The sequence below is a fragment of the Scardinius erythrophthalmus genome, assembly GCF_964197995.2.
Source record: "Scardinius erythrophthalmus genome assembly, chromosome: 10".
Classification (NCBI taxonomy): domain Eukaryota; kingdom Metazoa; phylum Chordata; class Actinopteri; order Cypriniformes; family Leuciscidae; genus Scardinius; species Scardinius erythrophthalmus.
In genome coordinates this window covers 1,149,406-1,168,400 of record NC_138230.1, presented here as the reverse complement: position 1 = coordinate 1,168,400, position 18,995 = coordinate 1,149,406, and positions in this window count along the sequence as shown.

Genomic DNA, 18,995 nt, shown 5'->3' with positions numbered 1-18,995 from the left:
TTATTTTAGTGTATTACGCGCTGCTCTCAGGGCAGGAGTACTCAATAGGTTCAAATCGCTGTTATTTTAGTGTATTACGCGCTGCTCTCAGGGCAGGAGTACTCAATAGATTCAAATCGCTGTTATTTTAGTGTATTACGCGCTGCTCTCAGGGCAGGAGTACTCAATAGATTCAAATCGCTGTTATTTTAGTGTATTACGCGCTGCTCTCAGGGCAGGAGTACTCAATAGGTTCAAATCGCTGTTATTTTAGTGTATTACGCGCTGCTCTCAGGGCAGGAGTACTCAATAGATTCAAATCGCTGTTATTTTAGTGTATTACTCGCTGCTCTCAGGGCAGGAGTACTCAATAGGTTCAAATCGCTGTTATTTTAGTGTATTACGCACTGCTCTCAGGGCAGGAGTACTCAATAGATTCAAATCGCTGTTATTTTAGTGTATTACGCGCTGCTCTCAGGGCAGGAGTACTCAATAGATTCAAATCGCTGTTATTTTAGTGTATTACGCACTGCTCTCAGGGCAGGAGTACTCAATAGGTTCAAATCGCTGTTATTTTAGTGTATTACGCGCTGCTCTCAGGGCAGGAGTACTCAATAGGTTCAAATCGCTGTTATTTTAGTGTATTACACGCTGCTCTCAGGGCAGGAGTACTCAATAGATTCAAATCGCTGTTATTTTAGTGTATTACGCGCTGCTCTCATGGCAGGAGTACTCAATAGATTCAAATCGCTGTTATTTTAGTGTATTACGCGCTGCTCTCATGGCAGGAGTACTCAATAGATTCAAATCGCTGTTATTTTAGTGTATTACGCGCTGCTCTCATGGCAGGAGTACTCAATAGATTCAAATCGCTGTTATTTTAGTGTATTACGCACTGCTCTCAGGGCAGGAGTTATCAATAGATTCAAATCGCTGTTATTTTTAGTGTATTACGCACTGCTCTCAGGGCAGGAGTACTCAATAGATTCAAATCGCTGTTATTTTAGTGTACTACGCGCTGCTCTCAGGGCAGGAGTACTCAATAGATTCAAATCGCTGTTATTTTAGTGTATTACGCGCTGCTCTCAGGGCAGGAGTACTCAATAGATTCAAATCGCTGTTATTTTAGTGTATTACGCGCTGCTCTCAGGGCAGGAGTACTCAATAGATTCAAATCGCTGTCATTTTAGTGTATTACGCGCTGCTCTCAGGGCAGGAGTACTCAATAGATTCAAATCGCTGTTATTTTAGTGTATTACGCGCTGCTCTCAGGGCAGGAGTACTCAATAGATTCAAATCGCTGTTATTTTAGTGTATTACGCGCTGCTCTCAGGGCAGGAGTACTCAATAGGTTCAAATCGCTGTTATTTTTAGTGTATTACGCGCTGCTCTCAGGGCAGGAGTACTCAATAGATTCAAATCGCTGTTATTTTAGTGTATTACTCGCTGCTCTCAGGGCAGGAATACTCAATAGATTCAAATCGCTGTTATTTTAGTGTATTACGCGCTGCTCTCATGGCAGGAGTACTCAATAGATTCAAATCGCTGTTATTTTAGTGTATTACGCGCTGCTCTCATGGCAGGAGTACTCAATAGATTCAAATCGCTGTTATTTTAGTGTATTACGCGCTGCTCTCAGGGCAGGAGTACTCAATAGGTTCAAATCGCTGTTATTTTAGTGTATTACGCGCTGCTCTCAGGGCAGGAGTACTCAATAGATTCAAATCGCTGTTATTTTAGTGTATTACGCGCTGCTCTCAGGGCAGGAGTACTCAATAGATTCAAATCGCTGTTATTTTAGTGTATTACGCGCTGCTCTCAGGGCAGGAGTACTCAATAGGTTCAAATCGCTGTTATTTTAGTGTATTACGCGCTGCTCTCAGGGCAGGAGTACTCAATAGATTCAAATCGCTGTTATTTTAGTGTATTACGCACTGCTCTCAGGGCAGGAGTACTCAATAGGTTCAAATCGCTGTTATTTTAGTGTATTACGCGCTGCTCTCAGGGCAGGAGTACTCAATAGGTTCAAATCGCTGTTATTTTAGTGTATTACGCGCTGCTCTCAGGGCAGGAGTACTCAATAGATTCAAATCGCTGTTATTTTAGTGTATTACTCGCTGCTCTCAGGGCAGGAGTACTCAATAGGTTCAAATCGCTGTTATTTTAGTGTATTACGCGCTGCTCTCAGGGCAGGAGTACTCAATAGGTTCAAATCGCTGTTATTTTAGTGTATTACGCACTGCTCTCAGGGCAGGAGTACTCAATAGATTCAAATCGCTGTTATTTTAGTGTATTACGCGCTGCTCTCAGGGCAGGAGTACTCAATAGATTCAAATCGCTGTTATTTTAGTGTAATACGCACTGCTCTCAGGGCAGGAGTACTCAATAGGTTCAAATCGCTGTTATTTTAGTGTATTACGCGCTGCTCTCAGGGCAGGAGTACTCAATAGGTTCAAATCGCTGTTATTTTAGTGTATTACGCGCTGCTCTCAAGGCAGGAGTACTCAATAGATTCAAATCGCTGTTATTTTAGTGTATTACTCGCTGCTCTCAGGGCAGGAGTACTCAATAGGTTCAAATCGCTGTTATTTTTAGTGTATTACGCGCTGCTCTCAGGGCAGGAGTACTCAATAGATTCAAATCGCTGTTATTTTAGTGTATTACGCGCTGCTCTCAGGGCAGGAGTACTCAATAGGTTCAAATCGCTGTTATTTTAGTGTATTACGCGCTGCTCTCAGGGCAGGAGTACTCAATAGATTCAAATCGCTGTTATTTTAGTGTATTACGCGCTGCTCTCAGGGCAGGAGTACTCAATAGATTCAAATCGCTGTTATTTTAGTGTATTACGCACTGCTCTCAGGGCAGGAGTACTCAATAGGTTCAAATCGCTGTTATTTTAGTGTATTACGCGCTGCTCTCAGGGCAGGAGTACTCAATAGATTCAAATCGCTGTTATTTTAGTGTATTACTCGCTGCTCTCAGGGCAGGAGTACTCAATAGGTTCAAATCGCTGTTATTTTAGTGTATTACGCACTGCTCTCAGGGCAGGAGTACTCAATAGGTTCAAATCGCTGTTATTTTAGTGTATTACGCACTGCTCTCAGGGCAGGAGTACTCAATAGATTCAAATCGCTGTTATTTTAGTGTATTACGCGCTGCTCTCAGGCCAGGAGTACTCAATAGATTCAAATCGCTGTTATTTTAGTGTATTACGCACTGCTCTCAGGGCAGGAGTACTCAATAGGTTCAAATCGCTGTTATTTTAGTGTATTACGCGCTGCTCTCAGGGCAGGAGTACTCAATAGATTCAAATCGCTGTTATTTTAGTGTATTACTCGCTGCTCTCAGGGCAGGAGTACTCAATAGGTTCAAATCGCTGTTATTTTTAGTGTATTACGCGCTGCTCTCAGGGCAGGAGTACTCAATAGATTCAAATCGCTGTTATTTTAGTGTATTACGCGCTGCTCTCAGGGCAGGAGTACTCAATAGATTCAAATCGCTGTTATTTTAGTGTATTACTCGCTGCTCTCAGGGCAGGAGTACTCAATAGGTTCAAATCGCTGTTATTTTTAGTGTATTACGCGCTGCTCTCAGGGCAGGAGTACTCAATAGATTCAAATCGCTGTTATTTTAGTGTATTACGCGCTGCTCTCAGGGCAGGAGTACTCAATAGATTCAAATTGCTTTTATTTTAGTGTATGACGTGCTGCTCTCAGGGCAGGAGTACTCAATATATTCAAATCGCTGTTATTTTAGTGTATTACGCGCTGCTCTCAGGGCAGGAGTACTCAATAGATTCAAATCTCTGTTATTTTAGTGTATTATGCGCTGCTCTCAGGGCAGGAGTACTCAATAGATTCAAATCGCTGTTATTTAAGTGTATTACGCGCTGCTCTCAGGGCAGGAGTACTCAATAGGTTCAAATCGCTGTTATTTAAGTGTATTACGCGCTGCTCTCAGGGCAGGAGTACTCAATAGGTTCAAATCGCTGTTATTTAAGTGTATTACGCGCTGCTCTCAGGGCAGGAGTACTCAATAGGTTCAAATCGCTGTTATTTCAGTGTATTACGCACTGCTCTCAGGGCAGGAGTACTCAATAGGTTCAAATCGCTGTTATTTTAGTGTATTATGCGCTGCTCTCAGGGCAGGAGTACTCGATAGATTCAAATCGCTGTTATTTAAGTGTATTACGCGCTGCTCTCAAGGCAGGAGTACTCAATAGGTTCAAATCGCTGTTATTTTAGTGTATTACGCGCTGCTCTCAGGGCAGGAGTACTCAATAGGTTCAAATCGCTGTTATTTTAGTGTATTACGCACTGCTCTCAGGGCAGGAGTACTCAATAGATTCAAATCGCTGTTATTTTTAGTGTATTACGCACTGCTCTCAGGGCAGGAGTACTCAATAGGTTCAAATCGCTGTTATTTTTAGTGTATTACGCGCTGCTCTCAGGGCAGGAGTACTCAATAGATTCAAATCGCTGTTATTTAAGTGTATTACGCGCTGCTCTCAGGGCAGGAGTACTCAATAGGTTCAAATCGCTGTTATTTCAGTGTATGACGAGCTGCTCTCCGGGCAGGAGTACTCAATAGGTTCAAATCGCTGTTATTTAAGTGTATTACGCGCTGCTCTCAGGGCAGGAGTACTCAATAGGTTCAAATCGCTGTTATTTCAGTGTATTACGAGCTGCTCTCCGGGCAGGAGTACTCAATAGATTCAAATCGCTGTTATTTTAGTGTATTACGCGCTGCTCTCATGGCAGGAGTACTCAATAGATTCAAATCGCTGTTATTTTACTGTATTACGCGCTGCTCTCAGGGCAGGAGTACTCAATAGATTCAAATCGCTGTTATTTTAGTGTATTACGCGCTGCTCTCAGGGCAGGAGTACTCAATAGATTCAAATCGCTGTTATTTTAGTGTATTACGCGCTGCTCTCAGGGCAGGAGTACTCAATAGATTCAAATCGCTGTTATTTTAGTGTATCACGCGCTGCTCTCAGGGCAGGAGTACTCAATAGATTCAAATCGCTGTTATTTTAGTGTATTACGCGCTGCTCTCAGGGCAGGAGTACTCAATAGATTCAAATCGCTGTTATTTTAGTGTATTACGCGCTGCTCTCATGGCAGGAGTACTCAATAGATTCAAATCGCTGTTATTTTAGTGTATTACGCGCTGCTCTCATGGCAGGAGTACTCAATAGATTCAAATCGCTGTTATTTTAGTGTATTACGCGCTGCTCTCAGGGCAGGAGTTATCAATAGATTCAAATCGCTGTTATTTTTAGTGTATTACGCACTGCTCTCAGGGCAGGAGTACTCAATAGATTCAAATCGCTGTTATTTTAGTGTACTACGCGCTGCTCTCAGGGCAGGAGTACTCAATAGATTCAAATCGCTGTTATTTTAGTGTATTACGCGCTGCTCTCAGGGCAGGAGTACTCAATAGATTCAAATCGCTGTTATTTTAGTGTATTACGCACTGCTCTCAGGGCAGGAGTACTCAATAGATTCAAATCGCTGTCATTTTAGTGTATTACGCGCTGCTCTCAGGGCAGGAGTACTCAATAGATTCAAATCGCTGTTATTTTAGTGTATTACGCGCTGCTCTCAGGGCAGGAGTACTCAATAGATTCAAATCGCTGTTATTTTAGTGTATTACGCGCTGCTCTCAGGGCAGGAGTACTCAATAGATTCAAATCGCTGTTATTTTAGTGTATTACGCGCTGCTCTCAGGGCAGGAGTACTCAATAGGTTCAAATCGCTGTTATTTTTAGTGTATTACGCGCTGATCTCAGGGCAGGAGTACTCAATAGATTCAAATCGCTGTTATTTTAGTGTATTACTCGCTGCTCTCAGGGCAGGAATACTCAATAGATTCAAATCGCTGTTATTTTAGTGTATTAAGCGCTGCTCTCATGGCAGGAGTACTCAATAGATTCAAATCGCTGTTATTTTAGTGTTTTACGCGCTGCTCTCAGGGCAGGAGTACTCAATAGATTCAAATCGCTGTTATTTTAGTGTATTACGCGCTGCTCTCAGGGCAGGAGTACTCAATAGGTTCAAATCGCTGTTATTTTAGTGTATTAAGCGCTGCTCTCAGGGCAGGAGTACTCAATAGATTCAAATCGCTGTTATTTTAGTGTATTACGCACTGCTCTCAGGGCAGGAGTACTCAATAGGTTCAAATCGCTGTTATTTTAGTGTATTACGCGCTGCTCTCAGGGCAGGAGTACTCAATAGATTCAAATCGCTGTTATTTTAGTGTATTACGCGCTGCTCTCAGGGCAGGAGTACTCAATAGATTCAAATCGCTGTTATTTGAGTGTATTACGCACTGCTCTCAGGGCAGGAGTACTCAACAGGTTCAAATCGTTTTTATTTTAGTGTATTACGCGCTGCTCTCAGGGCAGGAGTACTCAATAGATTCAAATCGCTGTTATTTTAGTGTATTACTCGCTGCTCTCAGGGCAGGAGTACTCAATAGGTTCAAATCGCTGTTATTTTAGTGTATTACGCACTGCTCTCAGGGCAGGAGTACTCAATAGATTCAAATCGCTGTTATTTTAGTGTATTACGCGCTGCTCTCAGGGCAGGAGTACTCAATAGATTCAAATCGCTGTTATTTTAGTGTATTACGCACTGCTCTCAGGGCAGGAGTACTCAATAGATTCAAATCGCTGTTATTTAAGTGTATTACGCGCTGCTCTCAGGGCAGGAGTACTCAATAGGTTCAAATCGCTGTTATTTCAGTGTATGACGAGCTGCTCTCAGGGCAGGAGTACTCAATAGGTTCAAATCGCTGTTATTTAAGTGTATTACGCGATGCTCTCAGGGCAGGAGTACTCAATAGGTTCAAATCGCTGTTATTTCAGTGTATTACGAGCTGCTCTCCGGGCAGGAGTACTCAATAGATTCAAATCGCTGTTATTTTAGTGTATTACGCGCTGCTCTCATGGCAGGAGTACTCAATAGATTCAAATCGCTGTTATTTTAGTGTATTACGCGCTGCTCTCAGGGCAGGAGTACTCAATAGATTCAAATCGCTGTTATTTTAGTGTATTACGCGCTGCTCTCAGGGCAGGAGTACTCAATAGATTCAAATCGCTGTTATTTTAGTGTATTACGCGCTGCTCTCAGGGCAGGAGTACTCAATAGATTCAAATCGCTGTTATTTTAGTGTATTACGCGCTGCTCTCAGGGCAGGAGTACTCAATAGATTCAAATCGCTGTTATTTTAGTGTATCACGCGCTGCTCTCAGGGCAGGAGTACTCAATAGATTCAAATCGCTGTTATTTTAGTGTATTACGCGCTGCTCTCATGGCAGGAGTACTCAATAAATTCAAATCGCTGTTATTTTAGTGTATTACGCGCGGCTCTCATGGCAGGAGTACTCAATAGATTCAAATCGCTGTTATTTTAGTGTATTACGCACTGCTCTCAGGGCAGGAGTTATCAATAGATTCAAATCGCTGTTATTTTTAGTGTATTACGCACTGCTCTCAGGGCAGGAGTACTCAATAGATTCAAATCGCTGTTATTTTAGTGTACTACGCGCTGCTCTCAGGGCAGGAGTACTCAATAGATTCAAATCGTTGTTATTTTAGTGTATTACGCGCTGCTCTCAGGGCAGGAGTACTCAATAGATTCAAATCGCTGTTATTTTAGTGTATTACGCGCTGCTCTCAGGGCAGGAGTACTCAATAGATTCAAATCGCTGTCATTTTAGTGTATTACGCGCTGCTCTCAGGGCAGGAGTACTCAATAGATTCAAATCGCTGTTATTTTAGTGTATTACGCGCTGCTCTCAGGGCAGGAGTACTCAATAGATTCAAATCGCTGTTATTTTAGTGTATTACGCACTGCTCTCAGGGCAGGAGTACTCAATAGGTTCAAATCGCTGTTATTTTTAGTGTATTACGCGCTGCTCTCAGGGCAGGAGTACTCAATAGATTCAAATCGCTGTTATTTTAGTGTATTACTCGCTGCTCTCAGGGCAGGAATACTCAATAGATTCAAATCGCTGTTATTTTAGTGTATTACGCGCTGCTCTCATGGCAGGAGTACTCAATAGATTCAAATCGCTGTTATTTTAGTGTATTACGCGCTGCTCTCATGGCAGGAGTACTCAATAGATTCAAATCGCTGTTATTTTAGTGTATTACGCGCTGCTCTCAGGGCAGGAGTACTCAATAGGTTCAAATCGCTGTTATTTTAGTGTATTACGCGCTGCTCTCAGGGCAGGAGTACTCAATAGATTCAAATCGCTGTTATTTTAGTGTATTACGCGCTGCTCTCAGGGCAGGAATACTCAATAGATTCAAATCGCTGTTATTTTAGTGTATTACGCGCTGCTCTCATGGCAGGAGTACTCAATAGATTCAAATCGCTGTTATTTTAGTGTATTACGCGCTGCTCTCAGGGCAGGAGTACTCAATAGATTCAAATCGCTGTTATTTTAGTGTATTACGCGCTGCTCTCAGGGCAGGAGTACTCAATAGATTCAAATCGCTGTTATTTTAGTGTATTACGCGCTGCTCTCAGGGCAGGAGTACTCAATAGATTCAAATCGCTGTTATTTTAGTGTATTACGCACTGCTCTCAGGGCAGGAGTACTCAATAGGTTCAAATCGCTGTTATTTTTAGTGTATTACGCGCTGCTCTCAGGGCAGGAGTACTCAATAGATTCAAATCGCTGTTATTTTAGTGTATTACTCGCTGCTCTCAGGGCAGGAATACTCAATAGATTCAAATCGCTGTTATTTTAGTGTATTACGCGCTGCTCTCATGGCAGGAGTACTCAATAGATTCAAATCGCTGTTATTTTAGTGTATTACGCGCTGCTCTCATGGCAGGAGTACTCAATAGATTCAAATCGCTGTTATTTTAGTGTATTACGCGCTGCTCTCAGGGCAGGAGTACTCAATAGGTTCAAATCGCTGTTATTTTAGTGTATTACGCGCTGCTCTCAGGGCAGGAGTACTCAATAGATTCAAATCGCTGTTATTTTAGTGTATTACGCGCTGCTCTCAGGGCAGGAGTACTCAATAGGTTCAAATCGCTGTTATTTTAGTGTATTACGCGCTGCTCTCAGGGCAGGAGTACTCAATAGATTCAAATCGCTGTTATTTTAGTGTATTACTCGCTGCTCTCAGGGCAGGAGTACTCAATAGGTTCAAATCGCTGTTATTTTAGTGTATTACGCACTGCTCTCAGGGCAGGAGTACTCAATAGATTCAAATCGCTGTTATTTTAGTGTATTACGCGCTGCTCTCAGGGCAGGAGTACTCAATAGATTCAAATCGCTGTTATTTTAGTGTATTACGCACTGCTCTCAGGGCAGGAGTACTCAATAGGTTCAAATCGCTGTTATTTTAGTGTATTACGCGCTGCTCTCAGGGCAGGAGTACTCAATAGGTTCAAATCGCTGTTATTTTAGTGTATTACACGCTGCTCTCAGGGCAGGAGTACTCAATAGATTCAAATCGCTGTTATTTTAGTGTATTACGCGCTGCTCTCAGGGCAGGAGTACTCAATAGATTCAAATCGCTGTTATTTTAGTGTATTACTCGCTGCTCTCAGGGCAGGAATACTCAATAGATTCAAATCGCTGTTATTTTAGTGTATTACGCGCTGCTCTCATGGCAGGAGTACTCAATAGATTCAAATCGCTGTTATTTTAGTGTATTACGCGCTGCTCTCATGGCAGGAGTACTCAATAGATTCAAATCGCTGTTATTTTAGTGTATTACGCGCTGCTCTCAGGGCAGGAGTACTCAATAGGTTCAAATCGCTGTTATTTTAGTGTATTACGCGCTGCTCTCAGGGCAGGAGTACTCAATAGATTCAAATCGCTGTTATTTTAGTGTATTACGCGCTGCTCTCAGGGCAGGAGTACTCAATAGATTCAAATCGCTGTTATTTTAGTGTATTACGCGCTGCTCTCAGGGCAGGAGTACTCAATAGGTTCAAATCGCTGTTATTTTAGTGTATTACGCGCTGCTCTCAGGGCAGGAGTACTCAATAGATTCAAATCGCTGTTATTTTAGTGTATTACTCGCTGCTCTCAGGGCAGGAGTACTCAATAGGTTCAAATCGCTGTTATTTTAGTGTATTACGCACTGCTCTCAGGGCAGGAGTACTCAATAGATTCAAATCGCTGTTATTTTAGTGTATTACGCGCTGCTCTCAGGGCAGGAGTACTCAATAGATTCAAATCGCTGTTATTTTAGTGTATTACGCACTGCTCTCAGGGCAGGAGTACTCAATAGGTTCAAATCGCTGTTATTTTAGTGTATTACGCGCTGCTCTCAGGGCAGGAGTACTCAATAGGTTCAAATCGCTGTTATTTTAGTGTATTACACGCTGCTCTCAGGGCAGGAGTACTCAATAGATTCAAATCGCTGTTATTTTAGTGTATTACGCGCTGCTCTCATGGCAGGAGTACTCAATAGATTCAAATCGCTGTTATTTTAGTGTATTACGCGCTGCTCTCATGGCAGGAGTACTCAATAGATTCAAATCGCTGTTATTTTAGTGTATTACGCGCTGCTCTCATGGCAGGAGTACTCAATAGATTCAAATCGCTGTTATTTTAGTGTATTACGCACTGCTCTCAGGGCAGGAGTTATCAATAGATTCAAATCGCTGTTATTTTTAGTGTATTACGCACTGCTCTCAGGGCAGGAGTACTCAATAGATTCAAATCGCTGTTATTTTAGTGTACTACGCGCTGCTCTCAGGGCAGGAGTACTCAATAGATTCAAATCGCTGTTATTTTAGTGTATTACGCGCTGCTCTCAGGGCAGGAGTACTCAATAGATTCAAATCGCTGTTATTTTAGTGTATTACGCGCTGCTCTCAGGGCAGGAGTACTCAATAGATTCAAATCGCTGTCATTTTAGTGTATTACGCGCTGCTCTCAGGGCAGGAGTACTCAATAGATTCAAATCGCTGTTATTTTAGTGTATTACGCGCTGCTCTCAGGGCAGGAGTACTCAATAGATTCAAATCGCTGTTATTTTAGTGTATTACGCGCTGCTCTCAGGGCAGGAGTACTCAATAGGTTCAAATCGCTGTTATTTTTAGTGTATTACGCGCTGCTCTCAGGGCAGGAGTACTCAATAGATTCAAATCGCTGTTATTTTAGTGTATTACTCGCTGCTCTCAGGGCAGGAATACTCAATAGATTCAAATCGCTGTTATTTTAGTGTATTACGCGCTGCTCTCATGGCAGGAGTACTCAATAGATTCAAATCGCTGTTATTTTAGTGTATTACGCGCTGCTCTCATGGCAGGAGTACTCAATAGATTCAAATCGCTGTTATTTTAGTGTATTACGCGCTGCTCTCAGGGCAGGAGTACTCAATAGGTTCAAATCGCTGTTATTTTAGTGTATTACGCGCTGCTCTCAGGGCAGGAGTACTCAATAGATTCAAATCGCTGTTATTTTAGTGTATTACGCGCTGCTCTCAGGGCAGGAGTACTCAATAGATTCAAATCGCTGTTATTTTAGTGTATTACGCGCTGCTCTCAGGGCAGGAGTACTCAATAGGTTCAAATCGCTGTTATTTTAGTGTATTACGCGCTGCTCTCAGGGCAGGAGTACTCAATAGATTCAAATCGCTGTTATTTTAGTGTATTACGCACTGCTCTCAGGGCAGGAGTACTCAATAGGTTCAAATCGCTGTTATTTTAGTGTATTACGCGCTGCTCTCAGGGCAGGAGTACTCAATAGGTTCAAATCGCTGTTATTTTAGTGTATTACGCGCTGCTCTCAGGGCAGGAGTACTCAATAGATTCAAATCGCTGTTATTTTAGTGTATTACTCGCTGCTCTCAGGGCAGGAGTACTCAATAGGTTCAAATCGCTGTTATTTTAGTGTATTACGCGCTGCTCTCAGGGCAGGAGTACTCAATAGGTTCAAATCGCTGTTATTTTAGTGTATTACGCACTGCTCTCAGGGCAGGAGTACTCAATAGATTCAAATCGCTGTTATTTTAGTGTATTACGCGCTGCTCTCAGGGCAGGAGTACTCAATAGATTCAAATCGCTGTTATTTTAGTGTATTACGCACTGCCCTCAGGGCAGGAGTACTCAATAGGTTCAAATCGCTGTTATTTTAGTGTATTACGCGCTGCTCTCAGGGCAGGAGTACTCAATAGGTTCAAATCGCTGTTATTTTAGTGTATTACGCGCTGCTCTCAGGGCAGGAGTACTCAATAGATTCAAATCGCTGTTATTTTAGTGTATTACTCGCTGCTCTCAGGGCAGGAGTACTCAATAGGTTCAAATCGCTGTTATTTTTAGTGTATTACGCGCTGCTCTCAGGGCAGGAGTACTCAATAGATTCAAATCGCTGTTATTTTAGTGTATTACGCGCTGCTCTCAGGGCAGGAGTACTCAATAGGTTCAAATCGCTGTTATTTTAGTGTATTACGCGCTGCTCTCAGGGCAGGAGTACTCAATAGATTCAAATCGCTGTTATTTTAGTGTATTACGCGCTGCTCTCAGGGCAGGAGTACTCAATAGATTCAAATCGCTGTTATTTTAGTGTATTACGCACTGCTCTCAGGGCAGGAGTACTCAATAGGTTCAAATCGCTGTTATTTTAGTGTATTACGCGCTGCTCTCAGGGCAGGAGTACTCAATAGATTCAAATCGCTGTTATTTTAGTGTATTACTCGCTGCTCTCAGGGCAGGAGTACTCAATAGGTTCAAATCGCTGTTATTTTAGTGTATTACGCACTGCTCTCAGGGCAGGAGTACTCAATAGGTTCAAATCGCTGTTATTTTAGTGTATTACGCACTGCTCTCAGGGCAGGAGTACTCAATAGATTCAAATCGCTGTTATTTTAGTGTATTACGCGCTGCTCTCAGGCCAGGAGTACTCAATAGATTCAAATCGCTGTTATTTTAGTGTATTACGCACTGCTCTCAGGGCAGGAGTACTCAATAGGTTCAAATCGCTGTTATTTTAGTGTATTACGCGCTGCTCTCAGGGCAGGAGTACTCAATAGATTCAAATCGCTGTTATTTTAGTGTATTACTCGCTGCTCTCAGGGCAGGAGTACTCAATAGGTTCAAATCGCTGTTATTTTTAGTGTATTACGCGCTGCTCTCAGGGCAGGAGTACTCAATAGATTCAAATCGCTGTTATTTTAGTGTATTACGCGCTGCTCTCAGGGCAGGAGTACTCAATAGATTCAAATTGCTTTTATTTTAGTGTATGACGTGCTGCTCTCAGGGCAGGAGTACTCAATATATTCAAATCGCTGTTATTTTAGTGTATTACGCGCTGCTCTCAGGGCAGGAGTACTCAATAGATTCAAATCTCTGTTATTTTAGTGTATTATGCGCTGCTCTCAGGGCAGGAGTACTCAATAGATTCAAATCGCTGTTATTTAAGTGTATTACGCGCTGCTCTCAGGGCAGGAGTACTCAATAGGTTCAAATCGCTGTTATTTAAGTGTATTACGCGCTGCTCTCAGGGCAGGAGTACTCAATAGGTTCAAATCGCTGTTATTTAAGTGTATTACGCGCTGCTCTCAGGGCAGGAGTACTCAATAGGTTCAAATCGCTGTTATTTTAGTGTATTACGCGCTGCTCTCAGGGCAGGAGTACTCAATAGATTCAAATCGCTGTTATTTTAGTGTATCACGCGCTGCTCTCAGGGCAGGAGTACTCAATAGATTCAAATCGCTGTTATTTTAGTGTATTACGCGCTGCTCTCAGGGCAGGAGTACTCAATAGATTCAAATCGCTGTTATTTTAGTGTATTACGCGCTGCTCTCATGGCAGGAGTACTCAATAGATTCAAATCGCTGTTATTTTAGTGTATTACGCGCTGCTCTCATGGCAGGAGTACTCAATAGATTCAAATCGCTGTTATTTTAGTGTATTACGCGCTGCTCTCAGGGCAGGAGTTATCAATAGATTCAAATCGCTGTTATTTTTAGTGTATTACGCACTGCTCTCAGGGCAGGAGTACTCAATAGATTCAAATCGCTGTTATTTTAGTGTACTACGCGCTGCTCTCAGGGCAGGAGTACTCAATAGATTCAAATCGCTGTTATTTTAGTGTATTACGCGCTGCTCTCAGGGCAGGAGTACTCAATAGATTCAAATCGCTGTTATTTTAGTGTATTACGCACTGCTCTCAGGGCAGGAGTACTCAATAGGTTCAAATCGCTGTTATTTTAGTGTATTACGCGCTGCTCTCAGGGCAGGAGTACTCAATAGGTTCAAATCGCTGTTATTTTAGTGTATTACACGCTGCTCTCAGGGCAGGAGTACTCAATAGATTCAAATCGCTGTTATTTTAGTGTATTACGCGCTGCTCTCAGGGCAGGAGTACTCAATAGATTCAAATCGCTGTTATTTTAGTGTATTACTCGCTGCTCTCAGGGCAGGAATACTCAATAGATTCAAATCGCTGTTATTTTAGTGTATTACGCGCTGCTCTCATGGCAGGAGTACTCAATAGATTCAAATCGCTGTTATTTTAGTGTATTACGCGCTGCTCTCATGGCAGGAGTACTCAATAGATTCAAATCGCTGTTATTTTAGTGTATTACGCGCTGCTCTCAGGGCAGGAGTACTCAATAGGTTCAAATCGCTGTTATTTTAGTGTATTACGCGCTGCTCTCAGGGCAGGAGTACTCAATAGATTCAAATCGCTGTTATTTTAGTGTATTACGCGCTGCTCTCAGGGCAGGAGTACTCAATAGATTCAAATCGCTGTTATTTTAGTGTATTACGCGCTGCTCTCAGGGCAGGAGTACTCAATAGGTTCAAATCGCTGTTATTTTAGTGTATTACGCGCTGCTCTCAGGGCAGGAGTACTCAATAGATTCAAATCGCTGTTATTTTAGTGTATTACTCGCTGCTCTCAGGGCAGGAGTACTCAATAGGTTCAAATCGCTGTTATTTTAGTGTATTACGCACTGCTCTCAGGGCAGGAGTACTCAATAGATTCAAATCGCTGTTATTTTAGTGTATTACGCGCTGCTCTCAGGGCAGGAGTACTCAATAGATTCAAATCGCTGTTATTTTAGTGTATTACGCACTGCTCTCAGGGCAGGAGTACTCAATAGGTTCAAATCGCTGTTATTTTAGTGTATTACGCGCTGCTCTCAGGGCAGGAGTACTCAATAGGTTCAAATCGCTGTTATTTTAGTGTATTACACGCTGCTCTCAGGGCAGGAGTACTCAATAGATTCAAATCGCTGTTATTTTAGTGTATTACGCGCTGCTCTCATGGCAGGAGTACTCAATAGATTCAAATCGCTGTTATTTTAGTGTATTACGCGCTGCTCTCATGGCAGGAGTACTCAATAGATTCAAATCGCTGTTATTTTAGTGTATTACGCGCTGCTCTCATGGCAGGAGTACTCAATAGATTCAAATCGCTGTTATTTTAGTGTATTACGCACTGCTCTCAGGGCAGGAGTTATCAATAGATTCAAATCGCTGTTATTTTTAGTGTATTACGCACTGCTCTCAGGGCAGGAGTACTCAATAGATTCAAATCGCTGTTATTTTAGTGTACTACGCGCTGCTCTCAGGGCAGGAGTACTCAATAGATTCAAATCGCTGTTATTTTAGTGTATTACGCGCTGCTCTCAGGGCAGGAGTACTCAATAGATTCAAATCGCTGTTATTTTAGTGTATTACGCGCTGCTCTCAGGGCAGGAGTACTCAATAGATTCAAATCGCTGTCATTTTAGTGTATTACGCGCTGCTCTCAGGGCAGGAGTACTCAATAGATTCAAATCGCTGTTATTTTAGTGTATTACGCGCTGCTCTCAGGGCAGGAGTACTCAATAGATTCAAATCGCTGTTATTTTAGTGTATTACGCGCTGCTCTCAGGGCAGGAGTACTCAATAGGTTCAAATCGCTGTTATTTTTAGTGTATTACGCGCTGCTCTCAGGGCAGGAGTACTCAATAGATTCAAATCGCTGTTATTTTAGTGTATTACTCGCTGCTCTCAGGGCAGGAATACTCAATAGATTCAAATCGCTGTTATTTTAGTGTATTACGCGCTGCTCTCATGGCAGGAGTACTCAATAGATTCAAATCGCTGTTATTTTAGTGTATTACGCGCTGCTCTCATGGCAGGAGTACTCAATAGATTCAAATCGCTGTTATTTTAGTGTATTACGCGCTGCTCTCAGGGCAGGAGTACTCAATAGGTTCAAATCGCTGTTATTTTAGTGTATTACGCGCTGCTCTCAGGGCAGGAGTACTCAATAGATTCAAATCGCTGTTATTTTAGTGTATTACGCGCTGCTCTCAGGGCAGGAGTACTCAATAGATTCAAATCGCTGTTATTTTAGTGTATTACGCGCTGCTCTCAGGGCAGGAGTACTCAATAGGTTCAAATCGCTGTTATTTTAGTGTATTACGCGCTGCTCTCAGGGCAGGAGTACTCAATAGATTCAAATCGCTGTTATTTTAGTGTATTACGCACTGCTCTCAGGGCAGGAGTACTCAATAGGTTCAAATCGCTGTTATTTTAGTGTATTACGCGCTGCTCTCAGGGCAGGAGTACTCAATAGGTTCAAATCGCTGTTATTTTAGTGTATTACGCGCTGCTCTCAGGGCAGGAGTACTCAATAGATTCAAATCGCTGTTATTTTAGTGTATTACTCGCTGCTCTCAGGGCAGGAGTACTCAATAGGTTCAAATCGCTGTTATTTTAGTGTATTACGCGCTGCTCTCAGGGCAGGAGTACTCAATAGGTTCAAATCGCTGTTATTTTAGTGTATTACGCACTGCTCTCAGGGCAGGAGTACTCAATAGATTCAAATCGCTGTTATTTTAGTGTATTACGCGCTGCTCTCAGGGCAGGAGTACTCAATAGATTCAAATCGCTGTTATTTTAGTGTATTACGCACTGCTCTCAGGGCAGGAGTACTCAATAGGTTCAAATCGCTGTTATTTTAGTGTATTACGCGCTGCTCTCAGGGCAGGAGTACTCAATAGGTTCAAATCGCTGTTATTTTAGTGTATTACGCGCTGCTCTCAGGGCAGGAGTACTCAATAGATTCAAATCGCTGTTATTTTAGTGTATTACTCGCTGCTCTCAGGGCAGGAGTACTCAATAGGTTCAAATCGCTGTTATTTTTAGTGTATTACGCGCTGCTCTCAGGGCAGGAGTACTCAATAGATTCAAATCGCTGTTATTTTAGTGTATTACGCGCTGCTCTCAGGGCAGGAGTACTCAATAGGTTCAAATCGCTGTTATTTTAGTGTATTACGCGCTGCTCTCAGGGCAGGAGTACTCAATAGATTCAAATCGCTGTTATTTTAGTGTATTACGCGCTGCTCTCAGGGCAGGAGTACTCAATAGATTCAAATCGCTGTTATTTTAGTGTATTACGCACTGCTCTCAGGGCAGGAGTACTCAATAGGTTCAAATCGCTGTTATTTTAGTGTATTACGCGCTGCTCTCAGGGCAGGAGTACTCAATAGATTCAAATCGCTGTTATTTTAGTGTATTACTCGCTGCTCTCAGGGCAGGAGTACTCAATAGGTTCAAATCGCTGTTATTTTAGTGTATTACGCACTGCTCTCAGGGCAGGAGTACTCAATAGGTTCAAATCGCTGTTATTTTAGTGTATTACGCACTGCTCTCAGGGCAGGAGTACTCAATAGATTCAAATCGCTGTTATTTTAGTGTATTACGCGCTGCTCTCAGGCCAGGAGTACTCAATAGATTCAAATCGCTGTTATTTTAGTGTATTACGCACTGCTCTCAGGGCAGGAGTACTCAATAGGTTCAAATCGCTGTTATTTTAGTGTATTACGCGCTGCTCTCAGGGCAGGAGTACTCAATAGATTCAAATCGCTGTTATTTTAGTGTATTACTCGCTGCTCTCAGGGCAGGAGTACTCAATAGGTTCAAATCGCTGTTATTTTTAGTGTATTACGCGCTGCTCTCAGGGCAGGAGTACTCAATAGATTCAAATCGCTGTTATTTTAGTGTATTACGCGCTGCTCTCAGGGCAGGAGTACTCAATAGATTCAAATTGCTTTTATTTTAGTGTATGACGTGCTGCTCTCAGGGCAGGAGTACTCAATATATTCAAATCGCTGTTATTTTAGTGTATTACGCGCTGCTCTCAGGGCAGGAGTACTCAATAGATTCAAATCTCTGTTATTTTAGTGTATTATGCGCTGCTCTCAGGGCAGGAGTACTCAATAGATTCAAATCGCTGTTATTTAAGTGTATTACGCGCTGCTCTCAGGGCAGGAGTACTCAATAGGTTCAAATCGCTGTTATTTAAGTGTATTACGCGCTGCTCTCAGGGCAGGAGTACTCAATAGGTTCAAATCGCTGTTATTTAAGTGTATTACGCGCTGCTCTCAGGGCAGGAGTACTCAATAGGTTCAAATCGCTGTTATTTTAGTGTATTACGCGCTGCTCTCAGGGCAGGAGTACTCAATAGATTCAAATCGCTGTTATTTTAGTGTATCACGCGCTGCTCTCAGGGCAGGAGTACTCAATAGATTCAAATCGCTGTTATTTTAGTGTATTACGCGCTGCTCTCAGGGCAGGAGTACTCAATAGATTCAAATCGCTGTTATTTTAGTGTATTACGCGCTGCTCTCATGGCAGGAGTACTCAATAGATTCAAATCGCTGTTATTTTAGTGTATTACGCGCTGCTCTCATGGCAGGAGTACTCAATAGATTCAAATCGCTGTTATTTTAGTGTATTACGCGCTGCTCTCAGGGCAGGAGTTATCAATAGATTCAAATCGCTGTTATTTTTAGTGTATTACGCACTGCTCTCAGGGCAGGAGTACTCAATAGATTCAAATCGCTGTTATTTTAGTGTACTACGCGCTGCTCTCAGGGCAGGAGTACTCAATAGATTCAAATCGCTGTTATTTTAGTGTATTACGCGCTGCTCTCAGGGCAGGAGTACTCAATAGATTCAAATCGCTGTTATTTTAGTGTATTACGCACTGCTCTCAGGGCAGGAGTACTCAATAGATTCAAATCGCTGTC